At 44.0% G+C, this 25,339-nt stretch overlaps 1 long non-coding RNA gene across 1 annotated transcript; it reads left to right on the top strand.

The window, feature by feature from the left end:
- The first annotated feature begins 230 nt into the window (after positions 1–230).
- Positions 231–2,583, top strand: LOC113947275. Its single transcript, XR_003527667.1, has 2 exons — positions 231–464; positions 2,358–2,583. It is a non-coding gene; the product is annotated as an uncharacterized LOC113947275 (long non-coding RNA).
- Positions 2,584–25,339: the final 22,756 nt, after the last annotated feature.

Genomic DNA, 25,339 nt, shown 5'->3' with positions numbered 1-25,339 from the left:
CCACTCCCTCAGTGCCCTTGAAATCTCACATGTTGCTCTGCCTGTAATTGCCCAGTCCCAGTTTCTTCCTCTGAAGGAGGCTGATGCAAGGCCCTTTCTCTACAGGCTATCCATCCATTTTTAGTTCACTTATAAACCTTAACCTACAACACCTTCTTGGCCTGGACCAAACCAGCTGTGATGCAACAAGGTAGAAGTATGTCACAGTACAGCCAGGCCAGGTTTGCTTTGCTGAGGCTGCCCATCCCAGCTATAAAACTCCCTGCCAAGAAAATTGGATTAAGCTCAGATCAGATTATGCGAGAGCTGGGCTGTGGGGACTTTTCACTCCAGCCTTTCTTCAGTAAAAAGAACTCCAGAGGCTCAGCATGACAACAAGAGAAGAAAAAAAGGAGAGAGACCGAAGCCATGAAGAGAGAACTGGGCTCCTGGGGAGAGGAGAACAAAGAGGGATAAAATGCAAGGTAAATAAAAAGGCACAAGGGCTTAGTTGTGACTTCAGAGAGAGAAAGTGGGGGGCAAGAGGTCAAACTTTACACTAATTAACCTTGTCTCAGTAAACCTTGAAAGCCTGCAAGCACCCCAGTGGCTGCAGCATGGGCAGTCAGGTCTGGACCATCTTCATCTTTGAAACTAAGGATGAAAAAAGTGACAGTTCCACCTTCAGATCTCAGGTAGTTTGCTATGCTACAGGTCTATCCTGAAAATTGGAGTTTGCTCTGGAATCTCCTCACAGCATCATTTAAATTTGTAAGAAAACAGTATTGTCAAAACATGCACCTGCTCCCTGATCCAGCAAGGCACAGACATATGAGCTCACCTTTAAATACAGGACACTGTTAACCCAGTGTGACTATTCACAACCTGAAATCATTAATCACTAAGCATTTGCTTAAATACTTTTCTGTATCAGGAAAAGCATAGTCATGGGTGTCCTCAGGCTGCACAATTAATTGAAGCAGTACCTGGTTCTGTCAATGCTGTCGACAAACTGGTAAAAACCATGCAGCAACTAACACAAACACAGAAGACTAATACATAAAATAAATTGAACATCCGTGTCATGTCCAGTGTATATACACAGAATACAGAAAAAGAGTGATTACATCGCTGCTCTCAGTGGATAATGGAAAAATAGTAAGCCTGGTTTGGATGTTCTGGCAAGAAAAAACACAGTGTGACTGCCATTTAATGCCTTTACTTGTTGGCAAGAGAGTCCAAATTCTTGGTGTATTAACATTGAAAAAGCATCATAGAAAAAGTTACTTTATTCAAATACTGCCCAGATAGCTTTACTCTGATAAAGAAAAACAATCTCCATAGCACATCTGTCTTCTGATGTACCCCATCAGCACAGAGGATTCAAAATAACACTGGGAGATTCATTCAGAGCTTCTTCATACAGACTACAGGGAGATTTTTTTTTTTTCAATTATTGGTGCAGTACTGCATTACAATCACATACACCTGGAGTTACTGCAGTACAAATTAACTTTGTCAGAATTACCAGGAAGATCTACCACTGAGCCAACATCATGAGCAAAACTGGAGAGTCCCCTTTTTACGAAGCTTCTGTCTGGAAATTTTGCACATGTTTTTTCCTCCTGCTACAGAATTTGAATATAATTTTTTTACGATTTGGGGAAGGCATAGTCAGCTCTACCTAGCCCCTAGCACACAACAATCTAATTAATAATCACAGCAGAAAAAATTAACATCTGTATTCCCATTCTCTCAGTATGAGGTACCAGTGATTGAGAACTCCTGAAAAGCCCTTTTTGCTTCCCAGTTCAGTTTGTATTTGCTTAAGCCTAAGGCAGACAAACAAAACACAAGCCCCCAGGAATCCATAACCACTCTGATGCTTCTGGGTTGCAGATCATCTCCACTGCCATCTGTTTTCAGTCACTTCCAAACAAGTTCTGAAGAGTCAATTGTTTTCTTCTAGGAAAAATAAACATGCAAGCTGCTATTCACCCTATTTCCAGCAATTTTCTGCTGTGGGTAAATGTAGCTTCAGATTTTAGAACTAAAACTCATTCTCATCCAAGGAATTTTGCAATATAATTACCTCATTTTTACTGACTTGGATAACTGTTGCCCTTTAAGAAGAAAAAAAAGAAAGAAGGAGGGGTGTAAAGTCTGCAAGACTAATTCCTCCTCCTGCCCCTTTGTTATAAAACCTTGGAACAATTGACAGTGATTAATCTCACTTGATATTCCTTTGGTTTTCTGTTTGTTGATTTAAAGGCATTTTATGACTGATTGTTTTCAGTTGCCTGGACAGCTGTCAGATCTGTACTGTGGTTTGATTTGGCTTTCAGGGAGCAAAATTATTATTTTTCTTATTTTTACAGCTCCAACACATAGTGGCTGACGGAGGTGGCCCATCAAAAACCATATATGTGAAACCAAAACTACCTCCAGATTGAGAGAAGATTGTCTACAGATTGTCTGCAGGCAGATTACACAAGCAAGATGTGGAAGGCAATAATACAGTCATTTTTTGGTTTATTACTAGTTTTTATAATGCCCAGCTTGCACATTGAATGCACACACTCTCAAATTCAGTGGCAAAATCCATCTCTAGGTGTAACATCAGTGGCTTTACAGGAGTAACTCTGCCCTTTGGAGCACTCCTGGCAGAGCTGGAGGGGAGCTTGCTTGGGGGCTGGAGTGTTCCAGTCCATGAGGTGTCCTAGGAAAGGCTGTGCTCAGCGGAAGGAGTGTGAAACAGGCTCTAAGTTTCTGGACCACAAAATGATGACAAAATAAGACATAAAAGAGTCAGCAGAACTCAGGAGAAGAGGGTGCTAATTCTGAATAGCTCAATATCCATAATCTTCGACCTCCTGCTTCTAAGAGGGACCCATAGTCTTGACTCTGAACCTTGCTTGCCCTCAGTGTTAGCCAATTTTCAGTATTTAAAATGTCTTCCATTTTATCTGCATCTCACAGCTGTGTCCTCCCTCTCTTTCCTGGCTTTTCACTTCTCTCATGGTCCACCTACAAACACGTCTAACACCACTTATATGTCAAGCCTGGCTCACACTCACGTTTCTCTGATTCCAAACTAAAATCTCACCAGCCTCTATCTCAAACAAATCATGGAGAAAGAGCAAACACTTGTCAAGGTTCCTCCTCCAAATTATGTAGAATAAAGTTTCACAAAAGCAGAAATCTTCATTATTAGACAGTGCTTTCATTGCTTTCACATACAATGTTCACAAGTCTTCCTTGTTTTCAGAAAAAAATAAATTGGGTTTATTCTGGAACTGCAGGGATCTGCATGATCACAACTGCTTTTCTCCATGGTCTGCTACACTCATCTATACACAATACCAGGGCTAACATATGGACCAAAAGCAAAAAAATCAATTTGACCTAAAACAAAAAATCCAGGCTCTTTTCAGCCTGGAAAAGAGAAGGTTTCGGGGTGACCTAATTGTGGTCTTCCAGTACCTGAAGGAAGCCTATAGGAAAGATGGAGAGAGACTATTTCCAAGGACCTGGAGTGACAGGACGAGGGGGAATGGCTTCCCATTGACAGAGAATAGGTTTAGACAGGATATCAGGGAGAAATTCTTCCCTGTGAGGGTGGTGAGGCCCTGGCACGGGCTGCCCAGAGAAGCTGTGGGTGCTCCATCCCTGGAAGTGTTCAAGACTAGGTTGAACAAGTCTTGGAGCAACATGGTCTAGTGGAATGTGTCTCTGCCCATGACAGGGGGTTGGAACAAGATGATCTTTAAGGTCCCTTCCAACCCAAATAATTCTGTGATTCTATTATTCAAAATTTACATGCGAGCTTAAGTGTAGGCAGAGAGCAACTGTCTGCTATTGACTACAATTTGCTACAATGTAGGCACTTCTGCACAAAAGAATGGATGCTCTTACTGCCATGGCATTTTACTGGACAGATCATGTGATCTGCTTAACATATCTTCCTGTTTCTCCTTGTCCAATTAGTAAAGACTGGGAGAAGGCTGCTCCCAGCCAAGCATTAGGTGGTAGTGACTTAGAGACACAGTCACAGTCCCTTTTTGGGATCTATTGCTCCCACTGCCCAAAATTCACAGCACATAAAACAACCAGAGCAAGTGCTCAGAAATATAGTGAAATTATGGATGGGTCTCATTATTTTGCATACTTCCTACAAAGAAAGGTGTCTCCAGTTCTCTTCACCACCCTGAGACACCCTCTCCTTCCACTGTCCCCATTACTTCTCAGGCTCTCTCCATTAGTATTCCTGCTTTTCTGCCAGCTCTCCTAAAAAAAAAAAAAAGTAAATAAAAAACCCACACAACTCTCAATCTTTTGTCAGATTATTATTCACCATTTCAGCCCATTCTGAAGCATCTTACATTGTTTAGATGTGATGCCTCTCTGGTTTTCTCCTTGAGGGCCTATGGCCCTGCTACTCTTCTCACTTCACACTTATATTTTTCATGGAGTTTTACTTTTCCTCATCTAGTCTCTTCCTCCACAACACACTGCAAGCAGTGGAAACAAGCCCCACATTATGCCCTGAGAGCCTGCTTATAACAATAGATTTGAGCTTGTTTTGACTAAATCACTCACACAAACATCTTCACTCCTTTGCTTTCTAAACCATGGCCATAAATTTTTGGGAAAACAGTACAACAGTTGTATATTCACATCTATGCCCTCATTAGCTTCTCTAACACACCAGAAATATGGCCCATCAAGTCCACTAGGCCACATTTAATCAGGCACAACACAGATCTAGCCCTACAGACTAGGGGTGCTTTCCCCACCCTGACACACATACAGACCTTTTAATCCAACTGAAAGGTCTGGAATTCCTTTCCCAGTTCCACAAATCCCACTATGTTCCTTTCCCCTCCATCCCCAGTCATCTTCTTAGGGTGCCACCTTATGCAGACATGTAGTCCTGCTGCAGCAGTGCTGCCTTCTTACAAGTCACTTGGGTACAGGATGAATTGAGACCATCCTTGAACAAATCCCCATGGTGTTCCCATCTCCTCTGCTTTCCACCACTCTGGTCTCATTTCTGTCATCTGATTCCTCTTTATCCACATGGCCTGTTCTCATACTCATTCACGTCACACATTTAAGGTGACAAAGAATGTCAAATGTCTTTATAATCCAGCTAAACCACATTTACCGCTTCAACCACCAGCTTAGTTCACTGTTCTCCTTTTAAACAAACACAAACAACTCCAGAAGATCCAGCAACAACAGAAACAGGCGGGCAGCAGAGTAATACATGCTGAAACTCAGCATGGTCCCCCATTAGGGGGAAAATTTCAAGTGCTTTAACCATGACAAACAGCACCACAATGAATCAGTGGATATGACGGGTCAGCCTCTTGGCTGGTGCAGCGCCAACAGCTTCCACAGGGGTTCATCAGGCATGAATTGGCCCCATATGTGAAAACCCTCTACAATTTGTCCAGTTTCTCCCATCCCTGTGGAGCAAAGTCTCCATATGTGAGATCCCACAGAGCTGTCAGCCAATGTCACATTTCAATAAAGCAAAAACAACCAGGGCTGCACAAACCAGCGAAGCAATCCCATTGCTCATGAACTGGCAAGTGACCTACGTTGGCAATGCTTTTGTTGATCACAACCCTTTCTATGGAACAAAACATAGGAACTATCACGCCAGAACAGACTCAGTGATCCATCTTCTCCTTGTCTCCTGTCTCCAGCAGGGGCCAACATTGATGCTGGAACAGAAGATTAATAAGGGATCCACGAAGCCTGCAAGGCACCTGGGTTGGTTGTGCAATACTTTGCCCTTGACCCAGGGAAAAACTCCACTGTTACACACAACTGTGCAATATGTTATCCCAGATATGAAAGACTGTCAGGGGCTGTCAAAGAAACATATGTCAAAGTCAGAGGATTGTCCTTTCTTCTTGTCCCTTTATTTTAGCTTGAATAATATAACTAAACATCCCTTTCTTAAATCAAGTCTTTGACTTTACAAATAATTTCAACTTTGTTCCAAAAAGTAATATTACCATTCTTACCCATATTAATATCTTTTCTTACAGAAAAAGTAGTTTCATAGTACTATTATTTGAACCTTTCCCTGTTTCACAGAGCTCTAATCCCTTCCTTGCCTATTCAACACCAAATTAATGTTGATCTATTCAATCTCTTTTTAGACAAATTCTCTCCCCCCAGACTTCATAAACATGTATTATTTTCTAACTTTATTCCACCTTGTCTTGGACGTGATTTATATAGTACAGCTACAAAATTATTTAGCTCAATCCTAACCCAAGGTTGCATTTTCATTCCTACAATGCAAACAAATAGATCAGGTGAAAATAAAAATATTAAAAACCTGAAACAATATCTTATGGCCTGTTGTGTCTGAAGCAGAGTTCAGGGAAGTTGTTGAGATTATACTAATGGCTATTACAATGAACCATATCCTTTCTAAACTGAGATTTATTCTAAGTACAAATCATGCTTCATTTCTAAAGTGGAGATTGTGATAAGGGGACTGGGTTTTTGTATATCTTTTTGTGAATGATTTTGTGAATGATTTTGCAAGTATTAAACCAAAAGAAAATACAATCTGATCTATTAAATCTTCTATTTTTCCTATCCCTGAAACAAGTACTTTTTAAATGCTGTGCCTGTGAGCCTGGTAGAACACACCAACACGAAGAACTTTCAAACTAATTTAGAAACAAAGTATAGACACTTTTGGTTTAAGCTACTAAAAATAAAAAAACATTTGGCTCACTCGCTTTATATATTATTAATACTCAGAACATCTCCTGATTACGGAGACTGAAGCAGAGAGGGAAAACGTCTGCATCCATCCCCAAGCTGAATATTTTCTGAAGTACCAACTGCCAGTTCTGGCAGCCTCACCACCCTTGTTAGGTGATAAATTAATGCTCACGCTCCCACTGTGCCCTTGCCAAGCAGGCAGAGCTCCAGCAAAAGCTTTGTCCAACCAGCACCCACCCTCTAGTGGGATGAGGGGAAAGTGCTGCTCCCGAACGGGTTCATTCTGCTGTAACACTGAAAGGACATTCATTTAGGATGAGCACGCCAAGATCTATCTTTCTTTGCTTCTCTCTACCCTGCACACACCTGTTGGATCATAAGGCACGTAAGTTCTGAAAGATGATTACGGTCCTGATGAGCTTCACCAAGAAAATTCAGGGGTAACCTTTTCTTTACAGCTCTGCCCTGTGCTCTGCAGAATCAGTGCCATTTTAACTACACTTCTATAGGTGACTAAGCAGTGATAATCCAGTGAATTAGTGTCTGTAACTATCATTCTGTATCAAAAATAGTGTGGCCAGCAGGACCAGGGTAGTGATTGTCCCTCTCTGCTGGGCACTGCTGAAGGCACCTCAAGTCATGTGTCCAGTTCTGGGCCCCTCAACGCAAGAGAGACATTGAGGGGCTGGAGAGTGTCCAGGGAAGGACAACAGAGCTGGAGAAGGGTCTGGAGAGTCTGTCCTGTGAGGAGGGGTTGAGGGGGCTCAGCCTGGAGAAAAGGAGGCTCAGGGGGGACCTTCTCACTTCCTGCAACTCCCTGACAGGAGAGTGGAGCCAGGTGGGGATCGGGCTCTGCTCCCAGGGAACAGGGGACAGGACAAGGGGAAATGGCCACAAGCTGTGCCAGGGGAGGTTCAGGTTGGACATCAGGAAAAATTTCTTTATGGAAATGGTTGTCAGGCATTGGAAGAGACTGGCCAAGGAGGTGGTGGAGTCATCACCCCTGGAGGTGTTCAAGGAACAACTGGACATGGCACTCAGTGCTCTGGTCTGGTTGACAAGGTGGGGATTGGTCAGAGGTTGGATTCAGTGGAGGTCTTTTCCAACCTTAATGATTCTATGATCATACCTTTCTCTTGCTATAAGGAAACAAACAAACACACAAGCAAATATATGTGCCTAAGGAAAAAAAAATCCAGACCATTTTCCTCTACGTATCAGATAAACCAATACAATTGACTGTAAAATTAGAAAAGTGGAACATTTTTGCTCACTAACGAGCACCACAGTTGTGGCATAACCTGTGAAAGGGAGCAGAGCTGTAAACAGGTTTTAAACCACAACCAAGGTCAGCTGTACTAAATATAATAAGTGAGCAGTTCTTAGACCAAATCACTCTTGAAAGTGTTTGTAGCAACTGAAGCCCTCATTCTAATTCCCACAGCCAGGGAGGAGATAAGAAAGATGCTTTGCAAGGGACAGACAAGTAGGACAAAAGATGAGAGCAGGGTGCTTCCCCAGCTAGAGAAGACACAGCCCCCCAACACCTGGGCACGAGGTCAGCAGGTCCAGTAGCCACAAGCAGGGTCAGACAAATTCCAGGGACCCAGGCAAATCCAAATCAAGCCAGAAGGTCCAGGCACAAGACTCAGCACAACAGCCCCACAGCATCAGGGGCAGAGCCTAAATGCAGCACGAGGTGAATGGGTGCTCAGGTAGAGCCAGTCAGGGCCTGCTGGCACCCCCTGAGCTCTGGTAAACCTCTTTATAAACCCACACTAACGATCCCTATTGAATTCAGGTGAGTCAAATTAGGTCCAAAAGATGTAACTAAAGATTTACAGTGAAGATGCCAAGTGAAAAACTACTAAGAAATATATTCTGTTCTCAGATGTAACTGCAGGGTTAAGGATGAAAATAAAGCAGCCAAGACCACTAAAAGCAAGATGGGACCTGAAACAATTGAACAGGACTGAGGAGAGTATGATCATTTTCTCAGCATGATGCAATCAGCAGCCTCCAGCAGCCTGCAAGTCAGACTCAGGTCTAGAATGGAAACAGTGTGAAGTGAAGGGGGGGGGGAAATAAAAATAAAGCCATCTTTCATGGATCACATGGTCCTATCAGGAAATATGGAAACCTCTGACTTGTCTGGCTCTCTGTCTCTCCCTCCCTATGGGTCTTCTGCAGAAAGCATAGCCTGTGTGCCCAGGAGGTGATGAAATCCCTAATGCTGTATGGCACATGGGGAATTTGGGGGATTGCAAAACAGGATGTTTCTTGGAGGAAATACAGTCTCAACAAGCAAAAGGTTCAAGTACGGTACATCTCACCATGATGTAAGAGCTTGATTATGCATCTCGCTTAAAGCCCAGCTTAGGGTTTTAGTTCTAGTAGAACTAATGGGCAACACCTGCTGCGATGAAAACAATTTCCGTCCCTGAACTCCAGCAGAAGTGTTTATCTTTTGAGTCAGAAAATGTTCCTCTAATGTCTGAACAAGACTCCAGGGACAGGAACATATGCCCAGAACTGACGTTTCCGCGCATTAGATAGCTTATAAAAAGGAGAACTAGAAAAACCTGGTATTGTCAGACATCTTGTCCAATAAAGTCATTAAATGGAAAGTACAGAAAGGTTCCTCTAACGTTTCCTGTCCCTGCCACTGCAGTCGCAGTTGCTCTTTGTAGAGCAGAAGCAGAGGCTACTGAAAAAGCTTGCTGGGGTAAATTGTGAGTTCAAAATTCAGGGCTTTTCCAGACCTATCCCTGGCAAAATGACCATTGGCTTCAATGGAAACTTTACCCAAATATGGGCCTCAGGACTTGGGCCTCTTAGTTTAAGTTACTAATTTTATTATTAAAGGTTAAACAGAGCTGTTGACAGTACAAACTACTTTCTTACGTAAGCAGTGAGTGTGTCAGATATACTAGATAAAACAATACTGCCAAGGCAATATAGGTTATGGGTGAACGTCCTTTCACAGAACACACTGCTCTGAATCCCAAGTTTCACCCTTTTCCTTAAGCAAGACTCCCATTTAAATCAACTGGAGCTCAGTGTGATCGGGAGGCAGAGTCAAGCCTAAGGAAGGACCTCAGGGTTCAACCATGTTTGCTACAAGGGCTTTGAGAGACTGTAGCTCTTGAAAACACAAAAGCTCTACTTTTACAGTATAAAACCTGTCAGCAGTGAAAGTTCACCAAAAAACACATGGCTTTGTTTTGCACTGAGAAAGGAAAAGGCACAGGTCCCAGGCTTGATCAACAAAGATGAAGAGTGGAACATTGCTTCATTTTTAACTTAGGGGGACTGTTTGCCTTAATAATGTCCTAGAACTGATAAGAAATGCCCTGCAGATACAACTGCTGTACACATTCATTATGCAATACCCATTAAATACTACAACTGCAAATTAGATGTCTAAGCCATCCTGTTATACACACACAACCCTTAACAATAAACCCCTTGATAAGAGCATGTGTTGGGCTTTCCTCCTTTACTTTCTGCTATGATGTTCTTTATCTAAAGCTTGGACACAAACCAGAGACTTGTTTTTCATTCTTGACCAAAAATAATAAGAGCAAATGATATGACGTTTAAACATAATAACCATCCAGTTAAAGGCAAAATGTTCTCTGTTCAAACAACACTTTATTGGATTGGTGATTAAATGGTAACCCAAAATTTAACTTCCTGGAAAATCTACTGTTGTTTAATGAAATTGCACTGTCAGAGTCACAGTTAGTTCTGTCTTTAATAACAATGCAACAGACACTGAGAGAAATTCCTGTGGTCGTCTGTCCTACTCAGATACAGTTATCATCTCATAGATCATCAGCTGTACAATAGTCAAGGGTGTTGCAAAGTTTTTGACACAGTTAACACATTAACACATTAGACAAATTTAGGACTTTGGCCAGTTCTCACCAAAGCCAATGGAAAACTCCAACAGAGTTGTACTGGGCACAGGGATGGTGTCACACTTATTGTCAAACACGTAGGAAACAAGACAATCACAGCAGCTCTCTTCTGACATCAGCGTCTGCCTCTACTAGAGGCTTTGGCAGAGCCTCAGGAAGGACTGGCTCTCTGTCTCCAGCTTTTTTAAACAGGTTTGTTGTTTTTTTTTTTGGCATAGAGCTCTCAAAAGGACATTGTCAAGGTTCGGAGAACTAAAATATAAATAACTTTAAATTTCATATACTTTTTAAAGCATGATTTTATTTTTTACCCTTTTGCTTTACCCAATTTTTTAAAATAAATAAGCAAGAAGTCCTTGCTTGACAGTCAACCCCACAACCCTATATCCCAGGCCAGCTCTGACTGTACTATTGCAGTGTGGTCATCTCAGGGAACATGCCAGTGTATCTAACCACAGAATGTATTTTCTGAGCAAATGTTTAGTAAAACCCACATAATTTGCTGAGTAAGAGTTCACTGAGATTGATCTGTTCAGAAAAGGAACATCACGGATGAAAACATACTGTTCCTTTACAGTCACAATACTAACACAGCAATAAACACAATCTCCCCTGACAAATCAAGCTAAAAATAACAAAATCCTTGTCCAAATGGTGCACAGAAACACCAGAACTCCCAGTTTAAAATAAAAAGTTTTTAAAAGTTACAAAATAGAGAGAAAGATTTTATACTAATCATTATAGCACTGATTCCTACTGGGTTGACAATCCAAATGATTGAGTAGGCAAGAGACCCTGATCCTGGAAATAAACTCACAGAGACAAAAGTAAGAGTCTAAATCCAAGATAATTCTCCATTTTTGTACAATCAGGGTTATAACTGCAGAAGCAAACCTGTACATTTTCCTATTAATATGGAAAAATATTAGCCCAAGGCTGAAGAGGCAGAGAAAGAACAGACAATAGGTGTCACGGAGGACTGAATGAAGACTCTCCTCCTTCCTTTCTATACTTCCCCATCCCTAACCCCTCCAAATTTGCTGCTATCCATGACTTCATGGTTTAGCACATCTGCAGAAGCTGCAGGGACAGGGCTGCTCTGTGGGCAGCCCAGCAGGGAGCTTCCTGCTCTCCATCCCCCACCCGAGAGCTTGGCAGAGGCAGGAGCTGTGCAGGTGGAGCAGCAAGTGGGCAGCTGAGTTTGGGTTTCCTGTGGCTGCACTGCTCTCACAGATGCTGCACCAGAGTCAGCCCTGCTCCCAGGCAGGCTGTGGTACGTTCTCTTGTGCACTGCCTGGACTTCAGGGGACTGTCCAAGCAGCAGGTGTAAGCAGGAACACGCTTCCTCCCTCCAGCACACTTTCCTCAGCAGATGTGTTGCATCTGTTTCTGACAGAGTTCTTTGCTTTCGGTCTGATTCAGTACTTAACAGCACTTCATTAATCTCCTCTGAGGAAAGGCTGAGAGAACTGGCATTGTGCAGCCTGGAAAAGAGAAGAGAGACTATTTACAAGGGCCTGGAGTGACAGGACAAGGGGGAATGGCTTTAAATTGACAGAGAGTAGGTTTAGACTGGATGTTAGGAAGAAATTCTTCTCTGTGAGGGTGGTGAGGCCCTGACATAGGTTGCCCAGAGAAGTTGTGGATGTCCCGTTCCTGGAAGTGTTCAAGGCCAGGTTGGACAGGGCTTGGAGCAACCTGGTCTAGTGGAAGGTGTCCCTGCCCTGGCAGGGGGTGGAATGAGATGATCATTAAGGTCCCTTCCAATCCAAACCGTTCTATGATTCTAAGTTGCCCTGAGAATACAACCTTTGCAAGCACTACCCAAAGGATGTTGCCAGTTTCCTGCTTCAGAGCCTTCAAAGGAAACTGGTGGAAAAAGATGATAAACAGGTAAATGGCTACTGAGTAGGCAATGATCCATCAGGATCAGCTGAATAACACCAGCACCCATTATCAAACTTTGCCCAACACAGTATGCTTAACCCCAAGATTTAAATCACCACAAAAATAATCTGTTCTAATAAGGTGGAAATGTGTTGTGAGGAACTTCTTTTTATTTCACTGCAAAGAATACAATCTACTTTTTTTTTTAGCTGCAATTCATAGAATACTGCCTGGTTTACACTGGAACTGGGGAATGAACATTCCCTGCAGTGTGTCTGCAGAGTGAAAGAAATTATTTCTCAGAAAGGGCCAAGTTCAGGATTTCAGCCTGCACTTTAAGCAGGGGCTAAGAGTAAAGTCCTGCCTGCTGGAATTGTGAAATCTCTGTAAGCAAATTTATAAGCAAGTATTAGTACAGCTGGCAAAGGCTTTCAGCTAGGAAAAAGTTATTCCACTGGTGAAGACGTGCAGGAGGGAGCAGATGAACTGAAGTCTGAAAAAGCACAGCAGATGGGGGCTGCGAGGACTGGAGGCCTGTTGAGAAGCCACTGTAATATTCATGAAGGATTTTAGGTCTCCTTACACCAAAATACTTTAGCGATAGCTATTAGTAAAATATTTTTTTCCCTCTGTTCCCTCCATGGACTCAAGTTTTGCAGACAGCTACAGTGAGAATGGCTTGAAATGCCAGACAGAGGGAGGAGATGGACCTGGCACATAACATGCAACAAGGAGACTGGTTTGGTACGTCCTGATGGAGCACTTCAGCCCAGCAATGGATTTGGGAAACGGCTTGTACTGAGCAGAATGCAAAACTCATAATGGAAAAAGATACCTGTTCTTACAAGGGCTCCATTAGAAAAGCTTTTGTGAAAAGTCGGGTCATGAACAACTGACCAAAGGAACTTGAAAATCTGCATTGGTGAAGAAAACAAAGGTACAGAATAAACCTAAATTAGCCAGATTCCCCCAAGGAAGCAGAAATGGGGGTCTTATTAAAGCAAAGGCTGTTAATTCCCATCTGTATGTAATTTCCATTCCTATCATCTCTGTAGAATAAAGCCCTTCCAGAAAGGATTGTTAGTGAATTGGCTAAAAACTGGAGGAGGCCCAAGTGCAAGCTTGTGGTAGGTGTCCCACAGCTCAGAGGAGACCATCTTGTTCCCACATGGGTTTGGGGCCAGATGCCATTTCTAGGCAGGACAGAGGAAAAGGTCACCAGTGACAGGATTGCCCAAGTGTGGGGAAACCACATGGGGAAAACTAGAAACTGCTGAAGCAGCAGAGTGACCATCAGCAACTGTCCCCAAGGCCCAGGCAAAACACTGGCCACTCAGCTGCCATCAAAGGTACGACAGTGGCAGCCTGAAAACCACACTGCTGATCAGAAATAACTGTGGTCCACAGAAAACGTGCATGGCTGAAGTACATGGGAACTGCAAGAAGTAAATAAACTATAATTATCAGCCACATAAGGAGAAATCCAGTTCTTAGTGAAGTTTGTGTCTCTATAATAATATATTATACAAATATATAAGTAAAATTATCTCTGTCTCTAGTGCTGTGGGGTTCTGAGTGACCTCCACCTCAGCTACCTGCTGGTTTACCACTGTGAATTATAGTTAAATTAACTGAGAAAGGTGTTGTTTTGGAGGGGGTTCATCTGTCTGTTAACTGTGCTAAGTTTTCTACTGGACATTTCCAGTGGGTGGGAATAACAAGTGCTGACTCTGGGGGCAACTCATGGTTCCCCCACTGTGACTCCAGGGTGACAGAGATGAACTTCTCCCCATGTGGGCTCTGAGTAAAATTGTGGTAAAGCCTGTTCAGGAAACCCATTCATGATTCTCCATGTGTTTGTGACATTTCTGCTGACTGGCAGGAATCAGCTGTTCCTGCTGGACCAGTCCATGCTGGTCCAAAGACCAAATTTTGCAGAAGAATGACATAATCAAGTAGTGTCTGGTGGAAAGTCACGTCATGGGGACAGAGGTCAGTGGTACCTGGTGTCACAAGAGAAGAGGCTGGCTCTGAAATAGCTCAGTGAGGTAAAGGCTGGCAGACATAACAGCAGAAGGAAGAGAAAGGATGTAATGTGGCTCCCATGAAAGGCTAGTCCCTTCTCCAGAACGAAGTTGGGACCCAGCCCTCATTCAAAATGAGACTGCACTTAAAACAGAGAGAGCTCTCCAGAAGGTCTGTCATCATCACACTGGTCGGATGGCAAGAAAAGAGAAAATCACATCCTGGAGCACGGCCAGAGGCAACTACCTAAACTGCCCTCAGCAGACCCAACTGCAGCAGTAAGAAATGCCAAGAGACATTTGGGCACAAGCAGTGTCTGTTGAAACCTTCATTTCCAAACAAACCCACTGTTACCCCGTGTAGCAGCACCCAGGACAGAACAACAAGAGGGAAATATGTTTCAATACAGTGCCATCAAACTAAAGCAGTACCCAAATATCAAAGTACAACAGTGATACCTCAGTCCACTGAAAGTCATTCAAACCCATAAATGTTCAAGATGTACATCAGAGAATGACACACAATCTAACCCAAGATTTGAGAAATGAAAACATGCTCACTTAGGTTATGTTGTTTCTGCCTTTAAAACACAGAGGGAACTTTTGGTAGGATTATAATAGACTCCAAATCATCTTAATGAGACAAAAGATTAAATTTTCAGGGACTAGACATCAATTTCAGAGAAATCATATCCTCCTGGCAGGAGATTTAATTATCTGATTATTTCAGGAGACGCACTTTGGCACAGTAAGGTGATGGAGCTGTTTGTAAGCTTCAGGAAATTGTCCAGATTTTCTCAAAACTTCACAGAAGAGGCACAGAACTATTATGTCAGCTAACAGAGATTCTTGACTGGAAAAAGGAATATTCGATGAATTTTAGACAGTTAAAATCACCTAAAATTAATTCTTTCTCATGTATATGAATTCAAAGGACTTCAAGCTGATCCAAACCTCCAATCCATATTCTCCTCTCTTTTGTTAGGTCTGTTGATACACAAAATATAACTCGGACCCCCTGACTTGTTCTTGTGTAACACTATCACAGGACCAGTTTGAATCTATTCTCACTGCTCTGCAGCCAGCTGAGGACACCTGTGCTGAGTGCTGCTTTCCAGGCACACAGTGAGGAATGTATACGGACACACTATATACAGATATGTACATCTCCAGCGGTTCCCTGTGTACTCTCTGAGGGAGCCTCTGGTGCTGGTACCCCATGGTTTTCCTATATAACAAATCCTACCCAGCAATGATGGAACTGAACAGCCTGGTTTTTGCAAATACAAACCCAAAGATTTTGTCCTGCTTAGCACATGGACCCTGCCATGCATGTACATTGAAACAGAGGCAAATGCTGAGGGAACTCCGTAACCCGTCTAGGCAGATGCAGAAAAGAATTTGGAAATACCCCAGTGTGTTCCAGCAGCCTATAATGGGAGACTGGCTGTGGAAGAAGAATTGCTGGTATGATCTCAGGACTCAACCCACTGTAGTCAGACAGTCTGCCCACAATGATGGGCCCAGCCAAGACAATACGAGCTCTATACTCACTGATAATCTAGACCCAAATACAAACAACATCGCCATGACTGGCTACACCACTCAAGAGGGCAGATGAACATAGAAATGTAAGGTAGATAGCAGGCTACCTGGTCTTCTAGGTTCAACACCAGTGACATTTCTTTGCTGCTTTCAAAAACTCCTAATGGGGCCAGTTGAAATGATGGATGTAAACAGCTCCTCCAGCCACAGGCAGTGCCGGATATTCCTACAAGTACTAAGCTCCTGTGGGTATTACACAACTGCCTCTATTCAGGAGGCTAAAAAGAAGTTCAGTCCTGCTTGTATATGCTGGAATCATTACATACAGTGTTCCCATAAATCATATAAATGAGTATTACTGTGTCACTCGTTCGGACGGTTGCTGTTATTATTGAAAAACCTCCTGGCAATCCAATCCTAGTGCCATCCAAGCCGAGGTTGGCCTCAGTGCAACTTGTACTGGTCTCAAGTCTGTGCCCTGCAGTTTCCCCAAAAGACTCTCACAGTGTCAAAGCTGCTGTGCCCATTCTCCGTCATGTTCCCCGAGCCAAGGGTGAGACAGGTTGAATGGAGCCCTGTCACCAGCCACACACCACAGGGAGCTGTGTCCCCCTCCAGTCTGCTCTGCACCCCTGGGGCAGGGTCTGCTCCACATCTGAGCCACAGACAGCCTGTTTTCCACTTGGGATGAAACACCTCATGTGTCACAGGAGACTGGGGAGAAACAATCCCAGCCTTCCTGCTGGGGACATTATAGACACAGACTAACCTCAGCAGACACTCTCAGGGCACCCAGAAAAGCTGCTGGTGAAAGAAGACACAAAAGCACAGGCAGCACTTACCTCGGCCAAATTGCCATCAGTTATCAGAACAGACACTTGACTAAACATAGAGATTTGAACAGGCAGAGAGGAGTCCCAGGAGGCAGCAGAAGACCATGGACACCCTGTCTGTGGTCTTGTTCTGCACATTCCAGCCTCAAGTCAGCTCTGTCTGAACCTCTTACCCACACACTAATTTATTCCTGTGGATTTTCAAGAAATATCAAGTCTAAAACAAGATGTACTGAAAGTTCAGTACATGGTATTAGAGCTAGCATCCATCATGTCAATTCTGCCTCTCCAGTGGATTCGTTCTGCTTGTTATTATCATCTGACTATATTCATAAACAATACCCTTATGATTTTTTCCATGCCTATTTATTTCCTCAGTTTCCTGAGGCTATCAAAAAATTACATATAAATATTTATATAAACAGATCTCTGTTTTGAAATGCTCCCTAGCTACTTCTAAATGCAATATGACATCAACCAAAAATCAAAGCATATTTGGCACTATGGAACCCACTACTGGCTATGAAAATGGGTGTAGCCGAAATAGCCCCAGGAAAGGACCCACCAAACCCATATACACAATATATTTCAGTAAGTATGGGGTCCAGTCTAGGTCCATAGATGGGCAAAACTGTTAAGCAAGTGGAAGAATGACTGCAGGAGGGGACATCTCTGCACCAGTCAGACATGCAGTTAGAGTTGTACAGTACTGCATATGGTACCATAGCTTATTTAGAGGATAAAAGAATTGAATTGCATTCATGGACACATTTCCAGATTAAAATCTGATTACACTAGGACAGAGAAGACAGCAAATATTATCTATGAGGACTTTTCTCACAGAAAATAGCATAGAGCAATTCTTCAATTTTGGGTTATAGAGTAATTCAGAACAAGAAGAATAAAAACCAAACAAACTTCTGAAATAATCCCTTTGCAGTCATGAGAAACTACCATGTACGGTCCCACGCTGATGAGCCCAGCTATAATCCAGTCCTAGCTTTCTGCTGACTAGTTGAGCTCTGGTGGTTTATTATGTCAGTGGAACCCCTCAAAAGAATTATAGCCTTTTAGTCAGCTCTGAACCATGTGTTATTATGAATACTAAACTGGTTCAAACAGCCTATTGGTCCTGTTATAACGTTAGACAATGTTTTAAGTAATTACCTATCTCTTCAAAGAATGTGTTTTCATTGGCGTCAGATCCCGCTGAAAGCAGGCGGGAACATTTGTGGATACTCTGTGCACAGTGTCCCTGGAGCAAGCACACGGCAAGGTACAAACACCAGGACAGAGCTCCCGTCACCACAGCACTGCAAAATAAAAGGCTTCCACTGCAAGCACAATCTAATCTTAACTACTCGTAATAAAAACACATTAAATGGTGCTCAGAATAAATCCAGATACGGGTGATGCAGGCAGCATGCGCATCATAGTGGCAAGTTACTGCAAGTTACATGGTGGTGAATAAAAACTAAGGTTAACTTGAAAACAGCATTAGCCCTCCAAAACAAAGGCCTCAGGCAAGTTCCTGCATCCAAGTGGTCCCAGTGGATGAGTCGGTTCCATGACAGCAGCAGGACCCTAATTTGTATTTTAAGTTGCCCATTCCAATATTGGCAACTGGAGCAGGACTACAACTCCATGACTCTGATCACTACATTGAGCCCTGTTTTTTCTACACACTGTCTGCAAGTCCAGCTCATAACTCTGAAATTTTTTTAGTCTCCATTGTCTGGGCTTGACAATTAACTATTTAATTAAAAGTGTGTTTTGGGCTTTTTTTTTAATGTGAATTTCAACTCACAGTACTCATTATTCCACAGGAAGAGTACAAACCCATAAACTGTGTCATGTAGGTCCTCGATGCAAGTATCTCAAAGCCAACATGGTTTACAGGCTGTGCTGTGTGTCAGAGCATCTACCAGATCACATATGAGTGGAAAAAGAGGTCCCACCAAGCAGTTGCATTTAGGCCATGGGAACAGTTGGACCTATGGGCTAGGTCTTGTTTGAGTTGACTGAGAAGTCCCAAAGCAGTGGGAAGATCCTCTACACATACAAAGTGAAATGTGGTTATGAAAGGCCCACAAAAGCCCAAGATTAGGCTGCAAAGATCTTTTCTGTCTCACTGCTCTTACCTGCCCTTCAGAATTGCATTGAATTTGTTGGGTTCAACACGAAAACAAAACCTGACCCTTAATTTCAGCAGCAGCTGTTGGCTGAAGTGAATCAGTGGGGCAAAAGCACAGGAGAGGTAGGGAAACACCCCATTTGGTGTGTGTTTGCTGGCATCTGCATGGCCATTCCCAGGAGAGGCAGATCTGCTGTCAGTCCCAGGTCGACCCAACTGAGAGCCAGGACCGGTGGGTAGGGCGATTTCAGAGCATTATATTGTTTGGATTCTGATTCTGGAATCACTGTACTCTGCAGAGTCGTGCTCTGTGGGCGGTGACTACAGTGCTATAATTACCACTATAATTACATTGGCATGTTTCCTTCTTGGCGAGCCCCACGGAATTACAGTCCCGTTACCTGACCTGGGTTTCTGATAGTCCCAGCACAATGGGCTGTAGCAAATTTCTTTTGGTCCGGCCACAAGCTGGTAGGGTTAGTATGAATTGGAAGGCCAGGAATGCCAAGATAGTTTTTTTTCCAGAGCAAAAAAAAAATGTTGTCAACATCCACTTTGACTGCAAGTATCACTTGTGGCTCCTTCAGGAGGTGAAGTGGAGGAGGAACAGAGGAATCAGAACATTGGAGGAATCTGGCACTGCAAAGGAGAAGGACACCTTTGGACTAGCAAATCTCACCCATTTTTAACTTCAGCCTCAAGTAACTGCATTGTAAACACACATAAGCTGGGTGTGTCTGATAAATATGTCAGCCATGACACTTAATTAAATTATTTGCATTAGACTTTGGCATTAATGTTGTAGTGGTAATTCTCATCTATCCTGTAGCTACTGCTTTGGGATCTGGTGGGTTAAAAAACTCAAAACCATCTTGTGTTCACCCAGTTCACCTCTGGGTTTTGATCCTGCCCAAAATGAAGCACGTGTGAACCTTGAATCATGTAAAACAAGGACATGCTTTATGTACCATGTAGTCTTCAGATGGGCAACCCAGAGAACTCTTTTCTGCTCCCTGTGAAGGCATGTTCTTTCCCAAAATCAAACAGGATTTCTGCAGAAGAGCTGTGGTGAGTTTCCACACTCCTCCAAGCAGGATCCGGCACTGCAGCCCTGGGTCAGGAGATGGAGCTTGCTGTGTCCCAGCAGGCCGTTGTCTGGATGAAACCAGAGACTCCACTGCAAATCTTTTGCAGATTCTTCTTTTCTTTATAGCACACAGGGGGATTTGGTTTTGGTGACTTCGCTGAACAATTCTCTGAATCAAGGCTTCTTATTGAAACTCTTTTCTCTAGTTGCTGATGTATTTTTCTCCCTGCTGATTTGGACTCGACCTGGGAATACGGGTGTTACAGCATGTTCAGCACTTCTCTGTGTCAAGCTGCAGCTGACTGAGGTAGCCACTTCACACAAGGAAATTATTTGAGGTTTTCTGAGAGCCTCTTGACAGTAGGTAAAGATTGTTTCAGCTTGTGGGAGTGCCAGCTTCAAGTCTTTATAACCTGAATGACATGTAATGTCATAAAAACTCCTGCTAAAACTCACTCTATCCTTTCAAGATGTTAATTTTGACGTCAATGTCTGTCATTTCAACCATCAGAGAGCAGCTCATCTGGATAAGAACCAGCAAGTCGGAGATTGCCTACAAGTATCTCCTAAGAAGAGTCCCTTCCATATATTATTTTAGCTAAGATTGTAACTCTCCGTTTGTTGCAGATCTCTTCCCCATTCTCTCAGGTGGAAAAAAATGTACTACTCTGAGAAAAAGGGAAACAGAGATGCTTTTGGCCAAAGCTCTTATCTGGTGACTAAGCAGACTGCAGTCTGATACGTCTCGATCTCAATAACCCCATTTTGATGACCCTGTCACACATAATTAGCAACAGAACTTCCATTTTTCTTTAGCTAGTGCAGTAGTCACAGAAATCCTGACTGTTGGGCATTATCTGCCTTATATTACTTGCAATTGTATCATATTTTTGTTTATACCCACAAGTAATAAAAACCACACATAACTTTAGTTTGACTTAAAGAATAAAGTAAATACATAATTCTGGCAAATTGTTTGGAATTATAGTTTAACAGCATCTGGTTCAGATATTCTGTAGTAAATTGTTGGCACCGACATTGCCACATTTTTTTTTTTATTTGAACCAAAATGTTCTCAGAAACATGTGTTTTTCGTCCAACTTCCATGTAATCCATTTTATGATGGCCACAAAGCTTATGAAGGTTGAAACTTAAACTACCTGGGCAGAAGGGATTGTTTCTGGACACTCATTACACAGCTGATTAACTGAGGAATAAGCAATTCTGGCATGCAACCTAGCATGTCAGTTGTTTTGGCTTTTTGTCTCAAGGAGTTGTCTTTCTTGAAATACCTCCCCAGGTACAATGTGTACATTCCACCCTGTTTTGCTCACAAATTACATACCTGTCTTTTATGTCAAGTCCAATATAGCTGCACCAGGTTTTCTTATTCCACATTAAAAGTAACCAATTACTTGAGTAAATACCTGTTTTAAAAATATCTCAGAGTGGTTTCCTGCTGCTCTAAATACTAAAATATTCAGCAGCATTTCTGACTCATATAAATCTTTCAAATAGTTCATATTTTATCAAAGAAGTCAGACCACCTTTAAACCTGGTGCATAACTCATTGAAACCATTTCTCAAATACTTGAGTTTTATACAACCAATCAGGAAAAGAATGGCTGTATATTTTTTAATCTAATTAGCTCTGACTTTTCTTGCATTTCATTCTCTGTGACTTTATTGTCAACTTCTGCTTGTTCATCATAAAAACTAGTTACTAGAGATTCAAAAATACTAAATCGATGATGAGAGGGGAAAAGTGGCTTAAAATACAACCCTTTGAAGCTTCCCAACAGACCTACATTTACTGAGCCTAACAGGTTCTCCAGTGTCAAATCCCATTTCAGTCACTGTCAGCAGCTTTATTTGCACCATCCAAGAACTAACTTGTGGGAATTAAATCAACATGTTCCCAGAGCAGGTCCCACACCAGAAGGAACCAAGTCCAAGAGGCAGCTTCCTTCACTCTCCTGACCACTTTCCCAGCAAGGCTTTGCAGCTCTGGGCTGGCTTCGTAATGATGTGTCATTTGCAAGTCAGCACCTTGCACTAAGCCCCGAGGTGGGGAAATTACCCAGGAGAAGAGGCAACAATAAATTCCCCTGTCTTGCTATTTTCTCAAGTCTGATGAAATCCCATTGCACTGCTGGGGCTGCACAGCACAGCTTACTCTAGCTCTACTGTGAAATGTGTTTAGTCACAGATAGAAAACCCAGAATCCAGACCTTGGCACACCTTCCCCACAGCATCCTCTTCCCTTTTGAAGTCATCGGCCTCTCTGTCCTTCGTAACTGGGTGTGCTCGCTCTCTCCTGTGCGCTGGAGCCTCTTGCACAGCATTCCTCAGCCTTCACCTGCCTGCAACGGCCTTGCAGGGACACAGCCCTGTTAATAGTCATGAAAGCAGCTCATCTCCCTGAAGACGCCAAGCAATTAAATGCTTCCCATTTAAAGGGAGTTGCAAAATGCTCATGCCACTGCCTGATCATATGAAGTCTTAATCAAACTATGAAACACTTTCAAAAAGTAAAACGTATGTGTGTTAGCCGAAGGGAACTCAGAGTGTAATCCTGAAAGCCAACAGGGGTTTAAAACTGCTGGAAGGAGTTGTGATCCTCTCTGAAGTGTTACTGCTCAACACATCATCAAACGCCTCGCAACCGGACACCGTCCTGCAATCAGACGCCTGAGTCCACGCAAGCTCCCTGCATTGGAGCAAAGCTGCAGGATCAGTGCCTCAGTGCCTTGGGATTCAGGCATCCCAAGCCCCCTGGAAACCAGCCCCTAAATCACTGGAATTGGTAACATCTATAAAATTACCTTGGCAGTGATCACACTGCCAGGGAGCGAGTTACACCACGCTCCAAGAGACGCCAGATTTGCTAGAGCATGACTTGTGGATCATGTGCGTTTTCCCTGACAGCACTCACCTTTAAAATGCAGGCACAGCTTCCTGCCTTGCTAAGGAAGGGATGAGTGGGACCAGATCCTCTAATCCCAGGAGCACCCTGACAAGTGACCTCGAGAGGGAAAAGCAGGGAAAAATCCTACAGCTCTGAGTGCCACCCTCCGCCCAGCTATGTGTGCTGAGCAGGAGGGGATGGGAAACGCTCAACATGCTGACAGCCAGCAGATTTCTTCCCCAAAGTGACACGAGCAGGGGCTATTTTAGGCACGGTTTTAGTGAGGAAAAGATGTTAAAATAACCTTGGTTGGAGCAATTAATACAATATAGGCTGAAGGGGAGGACGAGCCACACTAGGGGAGCCAGGGCTGCGTGGTTCAAAGGACACGCTCTGGGAAACTATGAGTCCCGACTAGAGAAGCCAATCAGAGGGAGGGACCCTGGGTCTGGCACATGGAGGATGCACAGAATCCCTTTAAGACAAAAGGGCAAAACGCATCCAAAAACTCTAACTTTAAAAAGAGGCAGAAAGATTGATGAGGAATGGCTGCAGGAGAGCATCAGACGTAAAGCAACAGGGAAAAGGCATCAGGAGAAAGCATCACTTGTGAAGCACCAGGGAACAAATATATTATATGTACAATACAAACTTGCTGGTTAGGAACAGTACATTGGCTGTTACTTCCTCCAACAGAGAAAAATTGCCATCTCTTAAATTCTCCTGCCCATATTCCATCTGTTCTGCTCCCGAGTTCATTCAGTCCCTTGTCTTTGAACACTGGAGATGAGAATTGTTAAAGTTGAGCTAAGTTAGACCTGGCAAAGGCAATTAAAGAGCAAAACTCTTCAGCAGTATAAATAGTAAGAGAACAAGGACAAAAGAAGGGCCAGCAGGCACTCTGGGTGAGGTATAAATGAAGAAGAAAAACCTATTCCTTTAATAGCCCTGTTGTCAGAAAGGGCAGAGCCCATCCCAGGGGCACAGGGGCTTTGCAGACATCCTCACTGGCACAGCCAGTTCCTTAGAGGAAAAGCTGCAAGTTGCAGTTCCAAAGGCAGCAGCATGTTGATAAAAGGGAATTTCCACACGAGCTTGGCACCGCCGCTAAGAATTTCAATCTTAAAAAAGATGTTTCGATGTCAAACCCTACAGAACGATAAAAATAAAAATAAAACTTCGCACGGCTCAGGCACAGCGCACAACCCCCCCCCCCCCCCCCCCCCGCCCCGGCCTGAGACAACACCAGGGAAGGCCCAGGCGAGCGGGGGCTGTCGGGGGGCTGCGACGGGGTGTCAGGACGTGCCTGCTGGTGCGTAGCCGTGGAGCCATGGTCCTGCGGCGCGGTGTCACGTCCCGCCGAGGAGACCCTTGCTCGGGGAGGTGTGAGTGGATTTCCTCAAGTGCATTTTGACAGCTGTGAGGGAGCGGGCGGCAGCAGCAGCTGGAGACATTCCTGGCTGCGCACCCCCCCCCCCCCCCCGGCGGGACCCCCGCCCCCGGCACAGCGCGCCCCGGCACTGCCGGGGGCTCGGGGGCTGCTGGGGGCGGGGGGGACACAGGACCGCATGGGGCCTGCGGGGTCTGATGAAACATCTGATGTGCATTACGGCAGGGCAAGGGGAGACACGCACACCCCCTCCCCAGCCAGCACGGCACTTCTCGTCACCTGCTACGGATTTTCGTACGTTGCCGTGTGTTGTCCCCCCCCTCCTCCCCGCTCCAGCTACGGGACAAAAGGCAGCAGCCAGAGCTGGATTGGGGTTGCTCGGGGGGGTCTTGAAAGGGTGATGCTCTCCACCGGGGGAGGGAAGGGGAGTTCACCCCCCCGGGAAAGCAGCGCCTGTCCCCTGCTCAACCATCCGGGTCCGCACCCAGGTACCCCTTCCCCCCCCCCCTCAAGTGATGGATTTGGCCCAAATCCCCAAGGAGCAAGCAGGGTACAAAATACCAGGGAGGAAAAAAAAAAAAGAAATAAAATGAGAGAGTGGAGGATTTCCAAGAAAGTCATTGCAATAGCTGCTTCGGAGAGGGATTTTTCCTTTTTTTTTTTTTTCATTTCTCTCTTTTTTTTTTTTTTTTCTTTTAAATGAAGTCTTGCCATGAGGCAGCAGTGCCGCAGGACGGCCGGCGCTGGCAGCCGGCTCCGGGCACGGGCACCCCCGCCGCTGCCCTTCTGTTGGGAGAGCCCCGAAGTTGCCTGCGGGGGGACTGGCCGCTCACTGCCGGCTGCCACCTCCCTTCCAAACCAGCGCGCTTGTCA

This window comes from Corapipo altera, unplaced genomic scaffold (genome assembly GCF_003945725.1).
Source record: "Corapipo altera isolate COAL_440 unplaced genomic scaffold, ASM394572v1 75, whole genome shotgun sequence".
Classification (NCBI taxonomy): domain Eukaryota; kingdom Metazoa; phylum Chordata; class Aves; order Passeriformes; family Pipridae; genus Corapipo; species Corapipo altera.
This window is presented reverse-complemented; position numbering and strand designations above follow the sequence as displayed.